At 40.1% G+C, this 22,195-nt stretch overlaps 1 protein-coding gene across 4 annotated transcripts in view; it reads left to right on the top strand.

Annotated features, from left to right (window-relative positions):
* The window catches only part of LOC126236668 (RCC1 and BTB domain-containing protein 1-like), a 216,933-nt gene that overhangs the window by 136,026 nt on the left and 58,712 nt on the right, over positions 1 to 22,195 (top strand). The window contains exon 11 of one of the 4 annotated variants that reach the window (XR_007544970.1): positions 20,013 to 20,322. The exons of the other annotated variants lie outside the window; for them this stretch is intronic. The gene's annotated coding sequence lies outside the window, so the exon portion shown is untranslated. The remainder of the gene's footprint in view (positions 1 to 20,012; positions 20,323 to 22,195) is intronic. 4 annotated transcript variants of the gene reach the window in all.

Raw genomic sequence — 22,195 nt, 5'->3', positions numbered from 1 at the left:
AAGAAACAAAAGCCAAATGGCTGTAGGAAAAAATGTGATGAAACTGAAAAAGAATTGTTTGTCAAATGGCCAACATCAGCACATAGAAAAGTCAAAATAAATTTTGGATAATTTAAAACAAAAGGTGCCCACATTAAAGGTGTTGATGGAAGAGAAAATGGGTAGGAGGAAAGAGTGCAATGTGAGCCACTGTCTGATACAATGATAGAAGAATAAATGGTTGTCAATTCGGAGGAAGTGTGGCACCCAGTACTAGAGTCAGAGTTTGGCACAGCTTTTGTAAGATTTGCAATCAAACAAAGCAGAAGGGATAAATGAAAGTCCTGAAGAATCTCTAAAAGTATCGGGACAAAATGGCAACAAAATGATTATTGAAATTAGTGTCTAGAATATATGAAACTGAAGACAAGCCATTGGCTTTTGGAAGAATATCATTCACACAATCCTGAAGACAGTGAGGGCAGATAAATGTGGAAAATATCGCACAATCAGCTCCGCTCATGCATCCACGTTGCTGCCCATAATAGTATACAGAAGCATGGAAATGAAAATTGAGATCAGTCTTAAGACAGATAAAGACACTTTCATAGCACTTGTCACCCTAGCTATAGCATTTGACAATATAAAGTTGTGCAAGATGCTGGAAATCTTCAGAAAAACAGATAAACTCTATTGGCAAAGACCAGTAATCTGTTACATATATATAAAGCAATGTGTATGTCCTGAATCTCCCAGACTCTTGGATTGATTTCAACCCAATTTGGTGCAGAAACTGTGAGTCTCACAAGTGTCAGCTCTGTGGGGTTTATAACTTCCTAGCTCCAACAGGAGCAGAGATATGGGCAAAAATGTGTTTTTTTTCAGTCTCTTGTGTATAGGCTGACCTGCATGTTATGTGGGGACAGCATCAGCCTGCCAAATCAGCCTGAGTTGCAGGGCAGCCTACATGTTGGGGGCAAGAAATGGTTTTCTGAACCCATGATATGTAGCCTTCCCTGCATGGCAGGTGTCTTGTGGAAGTAGTATTGGCCCACTTTACTGAATTGTATTTCATGCTCTTCATATGCAGGTAAGTATAGCTGGGGTTGGGTTGAGGTGGATAGAGGAGAGGATGAACAGGGTGAGGGGGAGGAGCAAATGGACAGAGAGAAGGGAGGAGAGGGAGATGTGTGAGGCAGGTGGAGAGTGAAGTGGGCAGGTGGAGAAGGAAGAGGGGGAGGTGGCAGAGAGGGGGGAAGAGGATATGGTGGGAGGAAGTTGGGGGGAAGAAATGATCAGAGGAAGGGGATAGAGGAAATGGACAAAGAGAGGGGAGGAGGAGATGAAAAGACAGAGAGAGTGTGGAGGAGGAGATGGACGGATAGATGTGGAAGATTGAGATGGACAGACAGATAGACAGACAAAGAGATGGACACACATGAGGTGTGTTCAATATATGTGTCAAACACATAAGCGGGCGAAGCTGCAGGGAGAAGGCTAGTATACAGTATGTACGACAACCAAGTGGGCGCAATAAAATGGAGGCCAAAAAGAGAAATGCTCAGATTAAAAACGACATAAGCCAAGTGTACAGTGTTTCTCCTCTGCTGGACAACACACATACCAAGTAGCAGTGGAAGGAAAAAAGAAAAATTTTAAAGTGGGGTTGAAGTGCACGGTGAAAGGGTATCAGTGATAAGGTATTGTGATGACGTCAACATCCTCTAAGAAAAGAGGCAGGATTACAGGACCTCTTGAGTGGGATGTACTGTGTAGTCAATACAGAATATAGATTAAGAGTAAACCAAAGAATGATGAAAATATTGAGAATTAAGAAGCAGCAGAAATGAAAATATCTTCCATTCCTAATTCGTGTGGTCATATTGTCTGTAGTTATTTTACAGTTGTTGGTAAGGTTTTAATTATGCCTTTACAGCTGCAAGAAAATTCATGTTTTTGTCACCAACTGCATTACATTTTGTTGAAATAAAACTTTACAATCAGATTTGACCTTTAGATCGAAAAACAGTTCATTACAAAAAATGTTGATTTTTCTGTATGGTATTTCATGCCCATTTTTAAACTCACTTTAGCAAATGCCATCTGCTTGCATGTGTTTGGGTTATTTCTTTGTTTGGTACTGTCAATTCTGGTCTAATCTCACATTGCTTTGCAGAACTGTGCATTCTCTGATGTTTAACACAACACAGTGCAGCACAACTACTGTTTATTATTATTATTATTATTATTATTATGTGCGTATGGACTCTGTTGGATAACGCATTACATTTATGATTCGCCTATGTAATAGCCCATACAGCTTTCATTCTTTCGCTATGTGCTTTCTTCCTTTCTTCTGATGACTTGGTCCCTGATCTTTTAGGGACTTCATTCTCTGGCTTTACTACCCATCAGTTTATCTTCTAACATTAAAGTTTCTGGTCTAGTATGTCCGATGTTCCTATCTGTGACTTTTCCAAATCATATTTTAGTTCTTTTATCCATGGAATGTTCTTCAGTTTTGCAGTGTGTGTCAAAATCTTGTGAGTTAGCCTTGAAGATGGGAGTTTATGAATGTGTCCGTAGAACTTCAGCCTTCATTTCTTGATATCTGCAGCAAGGTTAGACAGTTCTTCTGTTTCTTTGCATAATGTGAGTCTATACCCCTCTCCTGTTTTATCTGATCCCAGCATTTTCCTCATGCTCTTTCTTTCCTCCTTCAAGATGTTCTCCAAATCACCTTTTCTATTAAGTTCCAAGGTTTTGTTCGATTACAGAACTTCAGATTTAATCACTGTATTATAATGTTCGATCTTTGTATGAATGGACATACATTTCTTGTTGTAGATTTCACGCGTTCTCCCATATGCTCGTTTGAACCCTTGAATTTCTGTGCTTCCTTTTCCAACCCTGTTGGTTCTATGATCTCACGGAGATATTTGAAGTGTGGAACTCAATCGATCTGTTTATTTGTATCTTTCTGGCTAAAAATATATCGTGCATTTTCTGTAGTGTTATCAACTTTACCATTAGTTTCCTTTGACGTAAAACTGTTGTTTTTTTCTGAAATTTGTCAGATACATGTTGTTCTTTTAAATTATATTGTTAGGTCTTCATTTAATGTGTAAAAGGAATGGAGTAGTGATGGAGTTGAAAACCTAAATGTGTGTGTGTGTGTGTGTGTGTGTGTGTGTGTGTGTGTGTGTGTGATGTGATTTTTAATTATTTTATACAGTGTCTAGTTTTAAATATTGATTTGGTCATTGACTAACAACATTGTGTGTTGATGCTTTGTGTGTATGTTTCCTTTACTGATTTTTGTGATCATCATATCTTTTTCTGTAGTACTTGCTACTGTATATGGCATTCCTGTTTAATGTGGTCTGCAAGTGTTGAATGGTTTGTACCATATTTCCATGCCCTGATGTGCTCTTTATAGCTTGTGTCAAATGTCCTATCAGTCATCCCAATGTAGTTTTGTTCCACAGTCCCAGTAATTGAGCTAGTAGAGACCAGATTGTCAGTATCAGTCTGGTTTTGATTTCAGTTTAATTCTACGGATTGAATTATTTGTTTTGTAGGCAATGTTCATGCCCTGTTTTTTAATGTGTCATGAATTTTGTATGTGAATTTGCTTTGATAGGTCCTTGTAAGCCATTTTACTGTAATTATGCTGCTTGTATATGTTGATGCAATTTGGTTTTTGACTATTTGTCTCTTCATTTTACTGTTAAGTTGATGAACTAGTGTTTCTTTTTTAGTGGTCAACTATTTTTGGTAATCATAAATGTCTAGGGAAATCTTATTACTCCATTTAGTACCTGACTGCAACTTGATTGCAATTCTGTGCGTGGTTTGTGGTTGAATTTATTTTGCTTCTGTTGTTGTGAGTTTTCTGTATGCATCAAAACTGTGGTTGTGAGTATCTTTTCTTATGGTTATGTATAGAAAGTTGAGGGTGTTTTCTTGTTCCTCTTATATTGTAAACTTTATGTTCATCGTAATGTAATTATTGTGTTTTGCTTTGACGTTCATCTACCATTGTTTTGCTTTGACGTTCATCTACCATGCATATTATGTCATCCATGTGCCTGTGCCAGTAAACGATGATTTCTTCTTCTTCTTCTTCTTCTTCGTGGATGGATCACTTAGGACTACGCATAATCAACATTTTTTGGACCGAGCGAGGTGGCGCAGTGGTTAGCACACTGGACTCGTATTCGGGAGGACGACGGTTCAATCCCGTCTCCGGCCATCCTGATTTAGGTTTTCCGTGATTTCCCTAAATCGTGTCAGGCAAATGTCGGGATGGTTCCTTTGAATGGGCATGGCCGATTTCCTTCCCTAACCCGAGCTTGCGCTCCGTCTCTAATGACCTCGTTGTCGACGGGACGTTAAACACTAACTACCACCAACATTTGTTGGCCTTCCTTTTTGCCCATTATTCCTTCATAAGCAATGAATGGGCTACCTTTCGTTGTGCAGACCAAGTGTCGGTTAGTTTTTCTCTCTTCTTACTCAAAACCCCGTGTGTGTGTGATTTTTCTGATTTCATTTATGTCATGTAGATTTGGAGACCCTAATTCTCTCGGGTCTTTTTCCATCTGTTCGTACCAGTTCAGTCTTGTAGTTTTGTTCTTTAAAAATGTATGGATTTTGTGTGTTAACCTGTTTGGGTCCATTCTTTATAAATGCCCCATGAAGTGGATTCTAATCATGCGCATTGTTTCTGTTATTGTGGAGATATTTTTATATATTTCTGCGTTGGGTTTTGGATAATGCACACCATTTTTAGCTCTTGGTCCTAGGATTTTCCTCATTATTTTACATTCTTTCACTTCTAATTCCCCTTTTAGTGTTCTGTGTTGAAGGTTTAGTGTCTCAGATTTGTAGAGAGACTCTTTTTGTTGTAAATGTGTTTTGCTAACTGAAACGCCTTCTCCATTTGCTGGACCCTTATCTGACAGATTTCTTTTCATTACAATTTTCTGCAATCCATTCACCTAAATATTTAAATTATTTTACTCGAGAGATATAGTTATTACCAATTTTGAGATCAGAAGGTGCATCTTTGATGTCAGTCATAAATTTTGTTTTTTCAAATGAAATTCGTAATCCTATTTTTGTTGCCTGCTCTTGTAATAATCCTAGCTGTTTCTGTGCATTGGTAATGTCTTGGGCAATCAGTGCCATGTTGTCAGCAAGTGCTAAACAGTCTAATTCTATGCCCTTACGTTTTGGCCACAGTCTGTGTGCTGGTGCACCTGCTTTTCTCCATTCTCTGACAACTTTTTCAAGAGTGATGTATTATTTTTATTTATTTATTTATTTATTTTACATCCTCAAAATTTATTTTTTCTATTACATCCCCAAATATTATTTTTTCTATTATTATTTATTATTATTATTGTTGTTGTTGTTGTTATTATTATTAACTCAATTGGCCACATTGGACCACTTGAGTCATTCCATGTTCACTTTCTCTTTGAAGATAGGACCACTTGCTTCAAGCACTCAGCCCAATACTATTTCATACGTTCTGAATGCAATTTTCTTAACTCGTCTGATATCTCTACCGGTCTTCTGTGCATCATTTCTGCTGAAAATTTATTATTCATAAGCAGATTGTTAATTTTGTCTTTGTTCTCTGCAAGATTAAGGCGGAGTTCACCATCTGCAACATTGTCGATAGAACCGACTGTGGTCCTTCGGTGTAGAGCCAAGTGGAGGGTCTGAATCAGAGGCTCGGGCGGTTCTCTGACCATGTAGGCTGCAGATTCCTTTACTTGCGCCATCAGATGGTGGATTTGCGGGTTCTATTTAATAGGTCAGGAGTCCGCTACACACAGGAAGCAGCTACTCGGGTAGCAGGGGCTGTGTGGAAGGGACTGAGCGGTTTTTTAGGTTAGAGGGCCTGAGGGAACCACAGAAAGGGCATCCGTCTAAAAGGGGGCAGGTAAAACACAGTAAGGTAGTTGTAGAAATGATCAGTATTGTAGTTAAAAATTGTCGTAGCTGTGTTGGGAAAGAACCAGAGCTCCAAGTCGTAATAGAAAACACTGAAGCTCAAATAGTTATAGGTACAGAAAGCTGGCTAAAGCCGGAAATAAGCTCAACAGAAATTTTTTCTAACAGTGTTCAGAAAGGATAGATTAAATACAATTGGTGGTGGAGTATTTATTGCTGTCAGAAGTAGTTTGCCTTGTAGTGAAATTGAAGTAGATAGTTACTGTGAAATAGTATGGGTACAGGTTATACTTGATAGGTTAAACTATTAATTGGATCATTTTACCGACCCCCCGACTCAGAAGATATAGTTGCTGAACAGTTCAAAGAAAACTTGAGTCTCATTTTAAATAAGTACCCCACTCATACAATTATAGTCAGTGGTGACTTTAATCTACTCTCGATATGCTGGAAAAATTATACGTTTAAAGCCGGTGGCAGGCATAAAACGTCATCCGAAATTGTACTGAATGCTTTCTCAGAAAATTATTTTGAACAATTAGTTAATGAGCCCACTCGAAGCGTAAATGGTTGCGAAAGCATACTTGACCTCTTAGCAACAAATAATCCTGGACAAATAGTGAACATCGTGACGAATACAGGGATTAGCAACAACAAGGCAGTAGCTGCTATGCCGAATACCGTAACTCCTACAACCATCAAAAAGAAATGCAAAGTATGTCTATGTAAAAAAGCTGATAAAAATGCTCTTAATGCCTTTTTAAGAGACAATCTGCACTCCTTCCAATCTGATCATGTAAGAATAGAAAAGTTGTGGAATGATTTCAAAGAGATAGTATCGACAGCAATTGAGAGATATATACCACATAAATTAATAAGTGATGGTACTGATCCCCAATGGTACACAAAACGGGTCAGATTGCTGTTGCAGAAACAGTGAAAAAAGCATGCCAAATTTAAAAGAACACAAAATCCCCAAGATTGGCAAAGATTTGCAGAAGTTGGAAGTATAGTGTGTACTTCAATGCGAGATGCTTTCAGTAATTTCTACAACGAAACACACTCAAAATGTGGCAGAAAACCCAAAGAGGTTCTGGTCATACATAAAGCACACCAGTGGCAAGATGCACTTACTACCTAGTGCCACTAAAGCAGAATTATTAAACATGATTTTCTGAAACTCCTTCACCATAAAAGATGAAGTAAATATTCCTGAATTCGAATCAAGAGCAACAGCCAAGATGAGAAACATAGAAATAGATATCCTCGGTGTCACAAAGCAGCTTAAATCACTTAATAAAAAACAAGGCTTCCTGTCCAGATTGTATACCAGTCAGGTTCCTCTTACAGTATGCTGATAAAATAGCTCCATATTTAGCAGTTACATGCAACCGCTTGTGCATGGAAAGATCTGTACCTAAAGACTGGAAAATTGCTCAAGCCACACCAATACCCAAAAAGGGAAGTAGGAGTAATCTGTTGAATTACAGGCCCATATAACTAACATCAATTTGCAGTAGGGTTTTGGAACATATACTGTATTCAAACATTATGAAGTACCCCGAAGAAAACAAGTTACTGACACGTCAGCACGGATTCAGAAAATATTGTTCTTGCGAAACACAACCTACTCTCGTGAAGTAATGAGTGCTATTGACAGGGGATCTCAAATTGATTCCATATTTTTAGATTTCCAGAAGTCTTTAGACACCATTCCTCACAAGCATCTTCTAACCAAACTGTGTGCCTATGGAATGTCGCCTCAGTTGTATTACTGTATTCGTGATTTCCTGTCAGAAAGATCACAGTTTGTAGTAATAGATGGAAAGTCATCGAGTAAAACAGAAATAATATCCGGCATTCCCCAAGGAAGTGTTATAGGCCCTCTATTGTTCCTGGTCTATATTAATGACATAGGAGACAATCTCAGTAGCCGTCTTAGATTGTTTGCAGATGATGCTTTCATGTACCATCTTGTAAAGTCATCAGATGACCAAAACGAATTGCAAAATGATTTAGATAAGATATCGGTATGGTGCGAAAAGTGGCAATTGACCCTGAATAAAGAAAAGTCTGAAGTTATTCACATGAGTACTAAAAGAAATCCGCTAAATTTCGATGATGTGATAATTCGCACAAATCTGAAGGCTGTAAATTCAACTAAATACTTTGGGATTACAATTACAAATACCCTAAATTGGAACGATCACATAGATAATGTTGTGGGTAGAGCCAACCAAAGTCTGCGATTCACTGACAGAACAGTTAGAGGGTGCAACAGGTCTACTAAAGAGATTGCTTACACCATGCTTGTCCACCCTATTCTGGAGTATTGCTGTGCGGTGTGGGATCCGCATCAGATGGGGCTGATGGATGACAATGAAAAAGTATAAAGATGGGCAGCTCATTTTGTATTATCGCGAAGTAGAGGGGATAGTCCCACAGACATGATAACGTGAATTGGAGTGGCAGTCATTAAAACAAAGGCGTTTCTCGTTGCGATAAGATCTTCTCATGAAATTTGGACAGCTTGAAGGTGGTTCATTGAACCCTCTGCCAGGCACTTTATTTTTAGACCGCACCTCCAAATCAAAACAAAGTTGGTTCATTGTAACATGACACGCAGTTTAGGTCAAATGGATGAAGATACAGCTACAGTAGTTTGGTTCGAGTCGTAAGCTTAGCAGTTAAGCTTTACCAGGTAGCCATTGCTATGTGTCAGGCACTCCGCCCGTATTTATATGGGTACCCTTCCTTTTTCACATGCTTCATCCTTCATCTGGTTTGAATCGATTGCTTATTTTGCTTTGATCTGATAAGTGCCATTCTCTTTGTTATAGGTGTTTATGTCACTCTAAGCTGAAAATGCATTATTGTACTGTCATGCATTGTTTTTCACATTCTGATAATGAGTGTTTACGACCTGTCGCCGCTCGTGGCATGCCTTGCTTTTGTCCGTGCTACTGTCGCTTACAATAAAAAAAAAGAGAGGAATTGTCTCATTAGTCAAACAATGGCAAGAGACTGCTATTTATTGTTACTTACACTGCTGCTTTCTTTGATAATGATCAACAAGAACCAAATAATAGACCGTGTATGATAGAAGTTGCGAATGAGAGTTTAGCGAAAATTCTTTTCCGTTTGTAAATCTTTGCAGACACCTCTTTACTACATTACATTCTGCACAGAAATTAGTCATCTTAGATTTAAAAATCTAATCAGTTCCCATGCTTCATTTCTGACTGTATCACTATTAAACATAAGAATAATATGAATATAAACACGACATGATATGTATATTCTTCTGCGTTTGCTGTTGTCTCACTCTAGTTTCATAGTTTATTAGGCAGACAGGATTTAAATGAGATAGCAGCAAACATGAGAGAATACATAGCATAATGCTTACATTCGTATTATTCTTATGGTCAAGAGAATACTGCATGTGATTCACGATTCATAAAAGTTCCTATTAGCAGCCATCTCTTGTCACAGGTAGGAAAAAATTCAGAACGTAGAGTTGGCCATATTGACATACATCCCAGTCAGTCTTGCCAGTCGGATTTTTGTAGTAGATTTTTAGTGACGACTTTAAATGCAGTGTGTTGTTGTTGTTGTTGTTGTTGTTGTTGTTGTTGTTGTCTTCAGTCCGTAGACTGGTTTGATGCAGCTCTCCACACTTTTCTATCCTGTGCAATGCAGAGTAGCAACACTTATAAAATAAGAATGAAAATAACTTAGAAATTAAATGCTGAAATTTAAAACAAAATTTTATTATGTTTGTAATACATCTTATATGAAATGTTTAAATACCAGCCAAGACTCTGAATCACTATCACTCGATTCTTTGTTCCTCATTTCTTCATACAGAGCATCGTCCTCCGTACCATCTTCTTCTTCTTAAGTTGCCATGTTTTAAATGCTTGTTGCACAGTCTGATTTGGAACACATTTCCATGCATCATAAATCCATTGGCACACTTGTGGCAAACTTGCACGTTTTACGCATCTTGTTGGTGTCAGTTGTCTGCCGGTTTTCAGAAGCCAGTTTGTGTACATGCGTTTAAGCTTGTCCTTAAATGGCTTATTCAAACAGACGCCAAGTGGTTGCAGAATTGATGTCATCCTGTCTGGAATTACTGCCAAGTCCATTTTGCTTTCCTCAAATTTTCATTTTACTGCAGGTGTTGTATGGTCTGCGAACGCATCTTATACCAACACACTGCATAAACCAAGCATTGCGCCAGGATAAAGATTCCACACGCGCCTAATCCATTCCAGCACCATGTTCGAAAACCAACCAGTTTTATTTGCTTGTACAATTAGAGTTTTTGGAAACACTTCTGATTTCAGTAAAGTCTTTTGCTTGAAAACTATGAATGGGGGTAATTTATGTCCATCTGCTGTGCAAGCAAGCATGACGGACATCTGCTGTTTTTCATCCTCTGATGTAAGGCCACTTATGTCTTTCTTTCCTTTGGCGTCAGCCTTGTAATTTGATGGCATGTCAAAATATATGGGAGTTTGGTCAGCGTTTCCTATCTGACCAAGAAGGTATTGCTTTTCTGTGTGCCACCTGATTATGAAGGGCTGAAGTTCCACAAGTTTTCCTTCATAATTTTTCGGCAGCTACTGTGCAACTGAAGCTCACCTCTGAAGTGAAAAACATCAACGCATCATAAACAGATCAATCCAGCTGCGAGTAGCCTTAAAATTTTTGATTTTTTGCTCTCTAGTAAGTTCATGTGCCTCAATTTTTAAAACTTTGGCATTCACAGGCAGGAATTTCTGAAGCTGTTCCTTAACAAATTCATTTAAAATCATTTGATATCAGCTACACTTTGGCTCACTAAATGCTTTCCTGCTACTTGAACATTCTAATAGTTTGTCTCTCTGCAGTCATCACCTGATGTTGCTCTCATCAATCCCATATTGCAGACCTGCAGCACAGTTAGAACTTTGTTCCGCAAAAGAAATAACTCCCCTCTTGAATTTGGCACTAATTAAAGCACTTCATTATGGTTCACTAAAACCAAGAAGCACTTCACAAAATTCCATGAAGCAATAGGTGCTGCTACGTGAAATCTTAATGAGGCCCAGTGTATCAATTTGTGCAACAATCCTGAAGCCTTGTGCAGTGTTGATATTTTTGTGTAAAGAAATTTATCTTTGTTGCTACGAATATTTGAAAGGCTACTACATTCGAAGACGAACAATACGAAATTTCTAATTACTTTGTTGGATAATGTATGAAAATGCAGTGGTCAAAACTCGGGGCGGAGAGAAAAGCTCATCTTCTATTCTCTCTCTCTCTCTCTCTCTCTCAAAACATTCCACGTGGGAAAAATATATCTAAAAGCAAAGATGATATGACTTACCAAACAAAAGCGCTGGCAGGTCAATAGACACACAAAAAAACACAAACATACACACAAAATTCAAGCTTTCGCAACCAACAGCTGCTTCATCAGGAAAGAGGGAAGGAGAGGGAAAGACGAAAGGATGTGGGTTTTAAGGGAGAGGGTAAGGAGTCATTCCAACCCCGGGAGTGGAAAGACTGACCTTAGGGGGGAAAAAGACAGGCACACACACACACACACACACACACACACACACACACACACACACACACACACACACACACACACATATATCCGCACATACACAGACACAAGCAGACATTTGTAAAGGCAAAGAGTTTGGGCAGAGATGTCAGTCGAGGCGGAAGTACAGAGGCAAAGATGTTGTTGAAAGACAGGTGAGGTATGAGCAGCAGCAACTTGAAATTAGCGGAGGTTGAGGCCTGGCGGATAACGAGAAGAGAGGATATACTGAAGGGCAAGTTCCTATCTCCGGAGTTCTGACAGGTTGGTGTTAGTGGGAAGTATCCAGATAACCTGGACGGTGTAACACTGTGCCAAGATGTGCTGGCCGTGCACCAAGGCATGTATAGCCACAGGGTGATCCTCATTACCAACAAACACTGTCTGCCTGTGTCCATTCATGTGAATGGACAGTTTGTTGCTGGTCATTCCCACATAGAAAGCTTCACAGTGTAGGCAGGTCAGTTGGTAAATCACATGGGTGCTTTCACACGTGGCTCTGCCTTTGATCGTGTACACCTTCCGGGTTACAGGACTGGAGTAGGTGGTGGTGGGAGGGTGCATGGGACAGGTTTTACACCGGGGGCGGTTACAAGGATAGGAGCTAGAGGGTAGGGAAGGTGGTTTGGGGATTTCATAGGGATGAACTAAGAGGTTACGAAGGTTAGGTGGACGGCGGAAAGACACTCTTGGTGGAGTGGGGAGGATTTCATGAAGGATGGATCTCATTTCAGGGCAGGATTTGAGGAAGTCGTATCCCTGCTGGAGAGCCACATTCAGAGTCTGATCCAGTCCCGGAAAGTATCCTGTCACAAGTGGGGCACTTTTGTGGTTCTTCTGTGGGAGGTTCTGGGTTTGAGGGGATGAGGAAGTGGCTCTGGTTATTTGCTTCTGTACCAGGTCGGGAGGGTAGTTGCGGGATGCGAAAGCTGTTTTCAGGTTGTTGGTGTAATGGTTCAGGGATTCCGGACTGGAGCAGATTCGTTTGTCATGAAGACCTAGACTTTAGGGAAGGGATAGTTTGATGTGGAATGGGTGGCAGCTGTCATAATGGAGGTGCTGTTGCTTGTTGGTGGGTTTGATGTGGACGGACGTGTGAAGCTGGCCTTTTTTCCCCCCTTAGGTAAGTCTTTCCGCTCCCGGGATTGGAATGATTCCTTACCCTCTCCCTTAAAACCCACATCCTTTCGTCTTTCCCTCTCCTTTCCTCTTTCCTGATGAAGCGGCTGTTGGTTGCGAAAGCTTGAATTTTGTGTGTATGTTTGTGTTTTTTTGTGTGTCTATCGACCTGCCAGCACTTTCGTTTGATAAGTCACATCATCTTTGTTTTTAGATATATTTTTCCCACGTGGAATGTTTCTCTCTATTATATTCATATCATTAATTTGAACCCAACAATTACGTCTGTTATTGTCACTGTTGCATTTCGAAATCTTTTCTGTTGTCTTATTTTCTCTTTCTGTTTTTGCCAGTAGTTTCACTTTGTACTCACCTTCTCCTTTTTACCGTAATCTACTATACAATTTTATCCCGCCTATATATACTCAATAATACGTAACCCACTTGCAAACCATAACCAAAAAAATTTTTTTTTCCGCTTTCAACACTACCGCTGCTATAAAATCCACCGTTTCTAGTTCACAAACAGTTCCTTTCACCTATTAAACAACCATTTCGTCTAGTTCTAATAACTTTCGCTTTATTTCCATTTCCGTTTTTCCCACATCACTGATCATTTTTAGCCGCTTCCCACAGGTTTTAACGTCATTATTTCTTTGTCAGACAATTGTTAGCCTTATTTTCATAATCTGCCACCACAAAACCACTCCTTTTAATACATTTACACGTAGTTTTTTTGAAATTTTCCCGAATTTCTCCACCCTTTAATGAGTTTTGGCGGCAACACAACCACCTAACCATTATGCACATCGTTGTCTACCAACCCAAGTTCACCACAGGATCAACATAGACCAGCTTTAACCAACGCTTTTTCGCCTTTTTTCACACCAGATCTCCAGTTGCTTTCTAGTTCACCTTTATCTCACCCCATATATTTTTATTTTTATTTTCATTTTCATTTCAGCCTCATGTTACACATTCCACCTTCTAATACCATGTCACCCTCACAACACCCCCACAACGACCCCATTAAGTTTTATTTACATTCCCTCCGCAAACATTTCTTCGCCCTAGCCAGATTACGCTCGCATATTTTATTTTCTCAGGCTTGTCTGACATTTGGCATTACCCCCAAAGGCCTCACACTTAAAGTTCCCATCTCTGGCTGCAACCCTTCTTTCCATCAGTCCCTATACCAGTTCCAAACTTAACAATCCATTGCCCTCACCCACCTAATCCTTCACCTACACATCAACTCAGCCAATGAACACACCCGTCAACTCCTATCCTTAATAAAAGTCCTCAATCTTTCCTCTCCCACATCCACACCAGCTGTTCAGAGCATCCTCCTACAGGCCAACCGCAAATTAGAACAGCATGCCACCCTCCACCTCAAAAAACTATCCAATCTCCTGGTTTCCCACCTCCGGAAAGGCAACTCACTCACCCTTCACAACCTTTCCAACAAACCTCAACCTCCTCTCATTGCACACAAACTCAGTCTCTCCCATCTACTCAATCTCCCACTTCCAGTTCCACTCCCTCCAAAAGCTCAAAATTCCAATCAACACAATCTGGAACCACAACACACTAATTCAGTAGTTAACCTTTCCTCCAAACCTCTCTCCCAATCCGAAACCTCTGTCCTATCCAAAGGCCTCTCCTTCAGCCCCACTCCTGGATTCAACCAAACAGCCCTCGTCAAAGATATACTGTCCTACACTCATACTCTCTGCTGGAAATATCACTTTGCCATGAAGAAAAATGATCCTAATCCTACTCCTAGTGATCCAACTCCCCAAGACACGATCCAAATTGAACCCTGCCTGGAACAGTTTTGTCCTCTGTCACAGCGGGACCCACCTCCTCTTCCTCCAAATCACCCTCTCCAAACCTCCCAGGAATTTCTGACTTCCAGCCTTGCTTCTCAATCCTTCTTAAAAAACCTTAATCCTACTCCCAACATCACCACTGCTGAAGCCCAAGCTATCCGTGATCTCAAGGCTGACCGATCCATCGTCATTCTTCCGGCGGACAAGGGTTCCACAACCGTGGTACTTGATCGTCGGGAGTATGTGGCTGGGGGACTGTGTCAGCTTTCAGATAACACCACATACAAAGTTTGCCAAGGTAATCCCATTCCTGATGTCCAGGCGGAGCGTCAAGGAATCCTCAGAACCTTAGGCCCCCTGCAAAACCTTTCACCTGACTCCATCAACCTCCTGACCCCACCGACACACCGCACCCCTACTTTCTACCTTCTTCCTAAAATTCACAAACCCAATCATCCCGGCCGTCCCATTGCAGCTGGTTACCCCCACAGAAGGTATCTCTGCCTATGTAGATCAACACCTTCAACCCATTACATGCAGTCTCCCATCCTTCATCAAAGACACCAACCACTTTCTCGAATGCCTGGAATCCTTACCCAATCTGTTACCCCCAGAAACCATCCTTGTAACCATTGATGCTACTTCCTTATACACGAATATTCCGCACGTCCAGGGCCTCGCTGCAATGGAGCACTTCCTTTCATGCCAATCACCTGCCACCCTACCTAAAACCTCTTCCCTCATTACCTTAGCCAACTTCATCCTGACCCACAACTTCTTCACTTTTGAAGGCCAGACATACCAACAATTAAAGGGAACAGCCATGGGTACCAGGATGGCCCGCTCGTACGCCAACCTATTCATGGGTCGCTTAGAGGAAGCCTTCTTGGTTACCCAGGCCTGCCAACCCAAAGTTTGGTACAGATTTATTGATGAAATCTTCATGATCTGGACTCACAGTGAAGAAGAACTCCAGAATTTCCTCTCCAACCTCAACTCCTTTGGTTCCATCAGATTCAACTGGTCCTACTCCAAATCCCATGCCACTTTCCTTGACGTTGACCTCCATCTGTCCAATGGCCAGCTTCACACGCCCGTCCACATCAAACCCACCAACAGGCAACAGTACCTCCATTATGACAGCTGCCACCCATTCCACATCAAACGGTCCCTTCCCTACAGCCTAGGTCTTCGTGGCAAACGAATCTGCTCCAGTCTGGAATCCCTGAACCATTACACCAACAACCTGAAAACAGCATTCGCATCCCGCAACTACCCTCCCGACCTGGTACAGAAGCAAATAACCAGAGCCACTTCCTCATCCCCTCAAACCCAGAACCTCCCACAGAAGAACCACAGAAGTGCCCCACTTGTGACAGGATACTTTCCGGGACTGGATCAGACTCTGAATGTGGCTCTCCAGCAGGGATACAACTTCCTCAAATCCTGCCCTGAAATGAGATCCATCCTTCATGAAATCCTCCCCACTCCACCAAGAGTGTCTTTCCGCCATCCACCTAACCTTTGTAACCTGTTAGTTCATCGCTATGAAATCGCCAAACCACCTTCCCTACCCTCTGGCTCCTACCCTTGTAACCACCCCCGGTGTAAAACCTGTCCCATGCACCCTCCCACCACCACCACCTCCTCCAGTCCTGTAACCCGGAAGGTGTACACGATCAAAGGCAGAGCCACGTGTGAAAGCACCCACGTGATTTACCAACTGACCTGCCTACACTGTGAAGCTTTGTATGTGGGAATGACCAGCAACAAACTGTCCATTGGCATGAATGGACACAGGCAGACAGTGTTTGTTGGTAATGAGGATCACCCTGTGGCTAAACATGCCTTGGTGCACAGCCAGCACATCTTGGCACAGTGTTACACCGTCCGGGTTATCTGGATACTTCCCACTAACACCAACCTATCCGAACTCCGGAGATGGGAACTTTGTCTTCAATATATCCTCTCTTCCCGTTACCCACCAGGCCTCAATCTCCGCTAATTTCAAGTTGCCGCCATTCGTACCTCACCTGTCATTCAACAACATCTTTGTCTCTGCACTTCCGCCTCGACTGACATCTCTGCCCAAACTCTTTGTCTTTGAATATGTCTGCTTGTGTCTGTTTATGTGTGGATGGATATGTGCATGTGTGCGAGTGTATACCAGTCCTTTTTTCCCCCTAAGGTAAATCTTTCCGCTCCCGGGATTGGAATGACTCCTTACCCTCTCCCTTAAAACCCACATCCTTTCGTCTTTCCCTCTCCTTCCCTCTTTCCTGATGAGGCAACAGTTTGTTGCGAAAGCTTGAATTTTGTGTGTATGTTTGTGTTTGTTTGTGTGTCTATCGACCTGCCAGTGCTTTCGTTTGGTAAGTCACGTTGTAGGGAGCACATTGTGCTCATGTCGGAGCAATCTAGATGGTTGTAAAACAATAAAGTGGTAGCCAAAATTGCAAGAATTCTTTTTATTCCATGATTACCAGTTCACAGGATAAAAGTATGGAATAAAAAGAATCCCTGTGATCCTGGCTACCAGTTTATTGTTTTATTTTCTGAGCATTGCTGGTGAATTAAATAAAAATTTAGTTTCTACAGGAAATTGTATAACTTTCTTGGCAAATGCCTTTCCGAGATTGATGTCTGAAATACTCTTCTGTGATACAGATAAGGGGGAGATTGAGTCAATAATTAAATCACTGAAGACTAAGGACTCTCATGGTTATGATGGAGTGTCTAGCAGAATATTGAAGTTCTGTGCTGCACATGTTAGCCCTGTATTTAACTATATTTGTAATTTTTCCTTTAGGACTAGGAATGGTCAGTTTACTGAGCGATTTAAGTACTCGGTAGTAAAGCCGCTTTATAAAAAGGGAGAAAGGGATAATGTAGATAATTTTAGACCTATTTCTATGCCATCAGTGTTTGCAAAAGTTATTGAAAAGGCTACGTATGTAAGGATAATTGATCATGTTGTATCACACAATTTGCTATCAAATGTACAGTTCGGCTTTAGAAGTTGTTTAACAACTGAAAATGCTACATTCTCTTTTCTCTGTGGGGTACTGGATGGGCTAAACAGGTACTGTCAAGTGGGGGTGCCCCAGGGATCAGTGTTGGGGGCCACTCTTTGTTTCTTATTTATATAAGGGATATGCCCTCCAGTATTACGGGTAACTCTAAAATATTTCTATATGCTGATGACACTAGCTTGGTAGGTAGTAAAGGATGTTGTGCACAACATTGGATTGGTTTCAAATAGTGCAGTACATGACCTAAGTTCATGGCTTATAGAAAATAAACTAACACTAAATCACAGTAAGACTCAGTTTTTACAGTTTATAACACACAATTCAACAAAACCTGATGTTTTAATTTCACAGAATGGGCATATGATTAGTGAAACTGAACAGTTCAGATATCTAGGTGTCAGTTCAAATATCTAGGTGTTCAGATAGATAGTAAGCTGTCGTGGAAAGCCCACATTCAGGATCTTGTTCAAAGACTTAATACTTCCATTTTTACTATTCGAATGGTATCAGAAGTGAGTGATCGTTCAACATGAAAATTAGTCTACTTTGCTTATTTTCATTCGCTTATGTCATATGGTATTATATTTTGGGGTAACTATTCCCATTCTAAAAGGATATTTTTGGCTCAGGAATGGGTGGTTCAGGCAATAAGTGGTGTAAGTTCACAAACCTCTTGTTGACACCTGTTCATGAGTCTGGGTATTTTGACATTGGCCTCTAGTATATATATTCCTTACTGTCATTTCTTGTTAACAATATTAGCTTATTTGCAAGAATAAGCAGCTTTCACTCAGTTAATTGGATCAGACTTCCTTAACTCTTGTGCAAAAAGGTGTGCAGTATACTGCTGCATCCATTTTCAATAAGCTACCACTCGAAATCAAAAATCTTAGCAGTAATCCACGCACTTTAAAATCGAAACTGGAGTTTTATCATGGGTCACTCTTTCTATTCTGTTGAGGAGTTCCTTGCAAAATTAAGCTGATTCTTATTGTATTGTTGATTGCGTTTACTTAAACTTATGGACTGATTTTTTTCGGGTCCATGAACATTTATTTTTATCTGTTATTACTATTATGTTGTAATTTCATGTACTGACATGTTCCATGACCTTGGAGATTTGCTCCTCAATTTGGTCCTATGGAACTTGATGTGTAAATAAAAAATAAAAATCAAATATTGGATGGCAATGTGGCAGCTACATCTACACAGATAGTTGTTGCAAAATATGTTGTGTGTTGAAATTATACAAATCTACCTTGGCGATGGAGTTCGAGAAGCTCATGTATTGCTGTAATCCATTCAGGGAAGATGGAAACGACATATGCAAGATAAATCTACGTAAAGTGCAAATGTGAGCAGGTGATATGATTGGTGGCATAACAAGAGGCTACAAAATATGTGATAACTGTAGAAGAAATTTAACTGAGGGACAAACTGTGGCTGACCCAACTACATTGAAACAAGTGGAAATCACAAACCTGCATAGCTCCTCACTTGAGTCAGACACGTTTGTAGCCCCACAAATTGCTGTAGATAGTTTGGTATGTCTTGGCATGTCCCCAGTGAGAAAAGTAAAACAATTAGTCAAAGAATGTGGTATCTTCACAACTCCTAATCAAAGACCTAAATGTGTCTTAAGTGAACAAATTGTGAATGGTGTCGTAGAATTCTAGAGACAATATAAGCCACTGTTTCCCTGGGAAGAAGGATTTTGTTTCTGTCAAAGAAAATGGTTCCAGGATTCATAAACAAAAAAAGTAGTGTTGGGAAACCTGCATGTGCTGTATCGGGTATTCAAAGATGAACACCCGGGATTGAAAACAGGTTTATCGAAATTCTGCCAGTTGTGACCCAAGAGCTGTGTTTTGACTGGTGCAACCAGTACCCATAGTGTGTGCATTTGCAATATTCACCAAAATGTGAAGCTCATGTTGGAAGGTTCCAGATTGAAAGAGTTGACATGTGAGGCAGACTGTGAACATAGCACCTACAAACACTACCTGGCTTAGATAATTTGCAATCCTGCACAGCCTAAATGCTATATGTTTGCATGTGATAACTGCCCTCAAACACATTCTGCCATACCTGCAAGAGTTGTTTGGTCTAACTAGAATTGATGAAGTAACATATAAACTGTGGATATGTACAGATAGAAAACTCTCCAGACATATGCAGAAGGCTTCTTGAAAAACTTTGCAGACAAATTAAAAAAACTTTTTTTGCATTCTTTCATAAGTACCCAACATAGGTACTGAAACGGATATTTGGTGTCGGTGAATACATTGTAATATGTGACTTTGCAGAAAATTACGTGTTTGTCTTGGGGGATGAGGGCAGGGGTTTCATTGGAACAATGCACAGGCCTCCATTTATCTATTTGTTGTTTATTATAGACATCCAGAAAACTGTACAGTGGATCACATTTCCTTCATTATAATATCAGAATGTCTTAAACATGACACGAGTGTTCATCTTTTTCAGGGTCACTTGGTTAACTTCATGAGACCTCATTTACATACAACACACAGGATGGTGCTGCAGACCAGTATAAGAATTGCAGGAATGTTGCCAACAGAACAGGCTGATTTCAATGTCTCAGCAGAGTAACATTTATTTGCCACATCACATGCAAAGGACCATGTGATGGTATTGCTGGTATCATTAAGAGACTTGCTGCCCATGCCAGTCTGCAGTGCATCTGCAACTCTCAAGATAATGACACCCACCCAGACAGTTGTTTGAATGGTGCTTCAAGAAATTGCAGTGTGTCACTGTCATTATACAACTAATTGTGAGTATGATGAAGAAGAATCTCTCCTTCAAGAGCGGTTAGCAAAAATTCACACTGTTGCTGGTACTCACAAGTTACATTGTGTTATTCCTACTGGCCATTACGGTATCCAAACAAAAGTTTTCTGCAGTTCACCAGACATCAGAAATGGATCTCTAACTAGGACCCAACAAGAGAGGTACCTCGGCGATATCACAGGGTTTGTTGCAAGCATGTACAAAGGTCACTGGTGGCTTGTATGTGTTTTGAATGTTAATGGAGAAACCATGAGGTTTCAATTAGCTCCCTACATCCTCATGGGCCTTCACCTTCATATGTTTCATACCCTGAGAAAAGTGACACCTTAACTGTAGATGAAAAGGACATTCTTACAAAGGTTGATGTGAGAACAGCAGAAGGGTGAACGTATTTCCTTTCACCAAAAGATGCACAGATGGATGTTGCTTCTCAGCACTGGGGCATAAGAAGTCCAGATGATACTTCTATCAAATTTGTTTCTGTAAATGTGAACCTATTTACCGAGCATTCCAAGCATGTGTTTGGCTGGCCTGTTGATTTTACTAACTTATTGTGCTGTGTTATAAAACCACCTTTTTGACAATAAACATATTTTTCAGTGCTTTGTGTCATATTGTTGGAGTTTGAATACAATTTATTTTGCATTAATGCAACATATTTTGGAACATGTTAATTTATATCTCTTAATCCCATTGTCATCCCAACCTGATTTTTTACAATGGTGTATAGTGTAAGAGGAAGAAACAAATATTTTTTTGTCAATTTTTGACATGTTTTGAGATATTCAAGGTCAAAGCTCAATGTTGCTGACCTTAATGGTGTACATTCTTCAAATATGACAAAACTGCATATCATCATAAAGTTTGTTTGAAGGCCTTTCCAAAATTACTTTGTTCACTGTTCTATCTTGATTAGAACAGAAGTTAGCCGTTTTTGTCAGCAGTGTTTGTCAGATTTTCTGCACATTTTTAGAATTCGAGTGGCCATTACTCTTGTCTTACTTGTGTTTAAAATTCTGTAATTTGATACTTCTCATTCCTTCATCATGTGCAATGGACACACCAAATTTGATGAAAATCAAAGAGGGTCAGGTTGGCACCTGGCTGATTTGACATGGGAATCCTCTGCCTTCCCTCACCCCCCACTTATCCACCATTTAGATTTTTAACTCCAACACTGCTCACTCATTTCTCTTACACACTAAATAAATACGTAGTAACTTAATTAAATGGAATAATGCACATCTCATGAGCTGTTGAAAAAAGAACAAGTTTATATTGAAGAAAAGCTAGTGGTAAAGCTGGTAACACTACACAAAACACACGATACATACTTAAGCCAGAAAGGTACACAGAAACAGGAGTAGTGATACATTGTGTTGTATTTGACATAAAAAAATACCTAGTTCTGCAAAACATTGTGGGATTAGTTCAGAACCAACAGTGCCAAATGTAAAAATAACTCAAAAACGTGCAGGCGAAAAACCAAGCATGAAATGCAATAAGTAAAAATCACCATTTTTGATAATGAACTGTTTTTTGATCTAGAAAGTAAGTCGAGTGGTAAATATCTCTCATTAAAGATCACTGATGAAGTGTAATTGCAAAAAAGAGATACATTTGGTGAAAGAATCACATATTTTCTTATAGTTGCAAAGACAGAATTGAAATACCCTCAATAAATAACTTGCCCCATACTGCGAGGAACTGTATTATAAGGCAAAAATTGTAGAGAAAGCTGGTGATAAGGGTATATACACCAATTAATCAAGAATTTTTCTGTTCTGAGATAAAGAGAGAGCACAGAATAGGAAACCTGGTGGACCACATCAAATTACAAAGAAAGTGGAAGCAGT

The sequence above is a fragment of the Schistocerca nitens genome, chromosome 2, assembly GCF_023898315.1.
Source record: "Schistocerca nitens isolate TAMUIC-IGC-003100 chromosome 2, iqSchNite1.1, whole genome shotgun sequence".
In the NCBI taxonomy this organism is placed as follows: domain Eukaryota; kingdom Metazoa; phylum Arthropoda; class Insecta; order Orthoptera; family Acrididae; genus Schistocerca; species Schistocerca nitens.
This window is presented reverse-complemented; position numbering and strand designations above follow the sequence as displayed.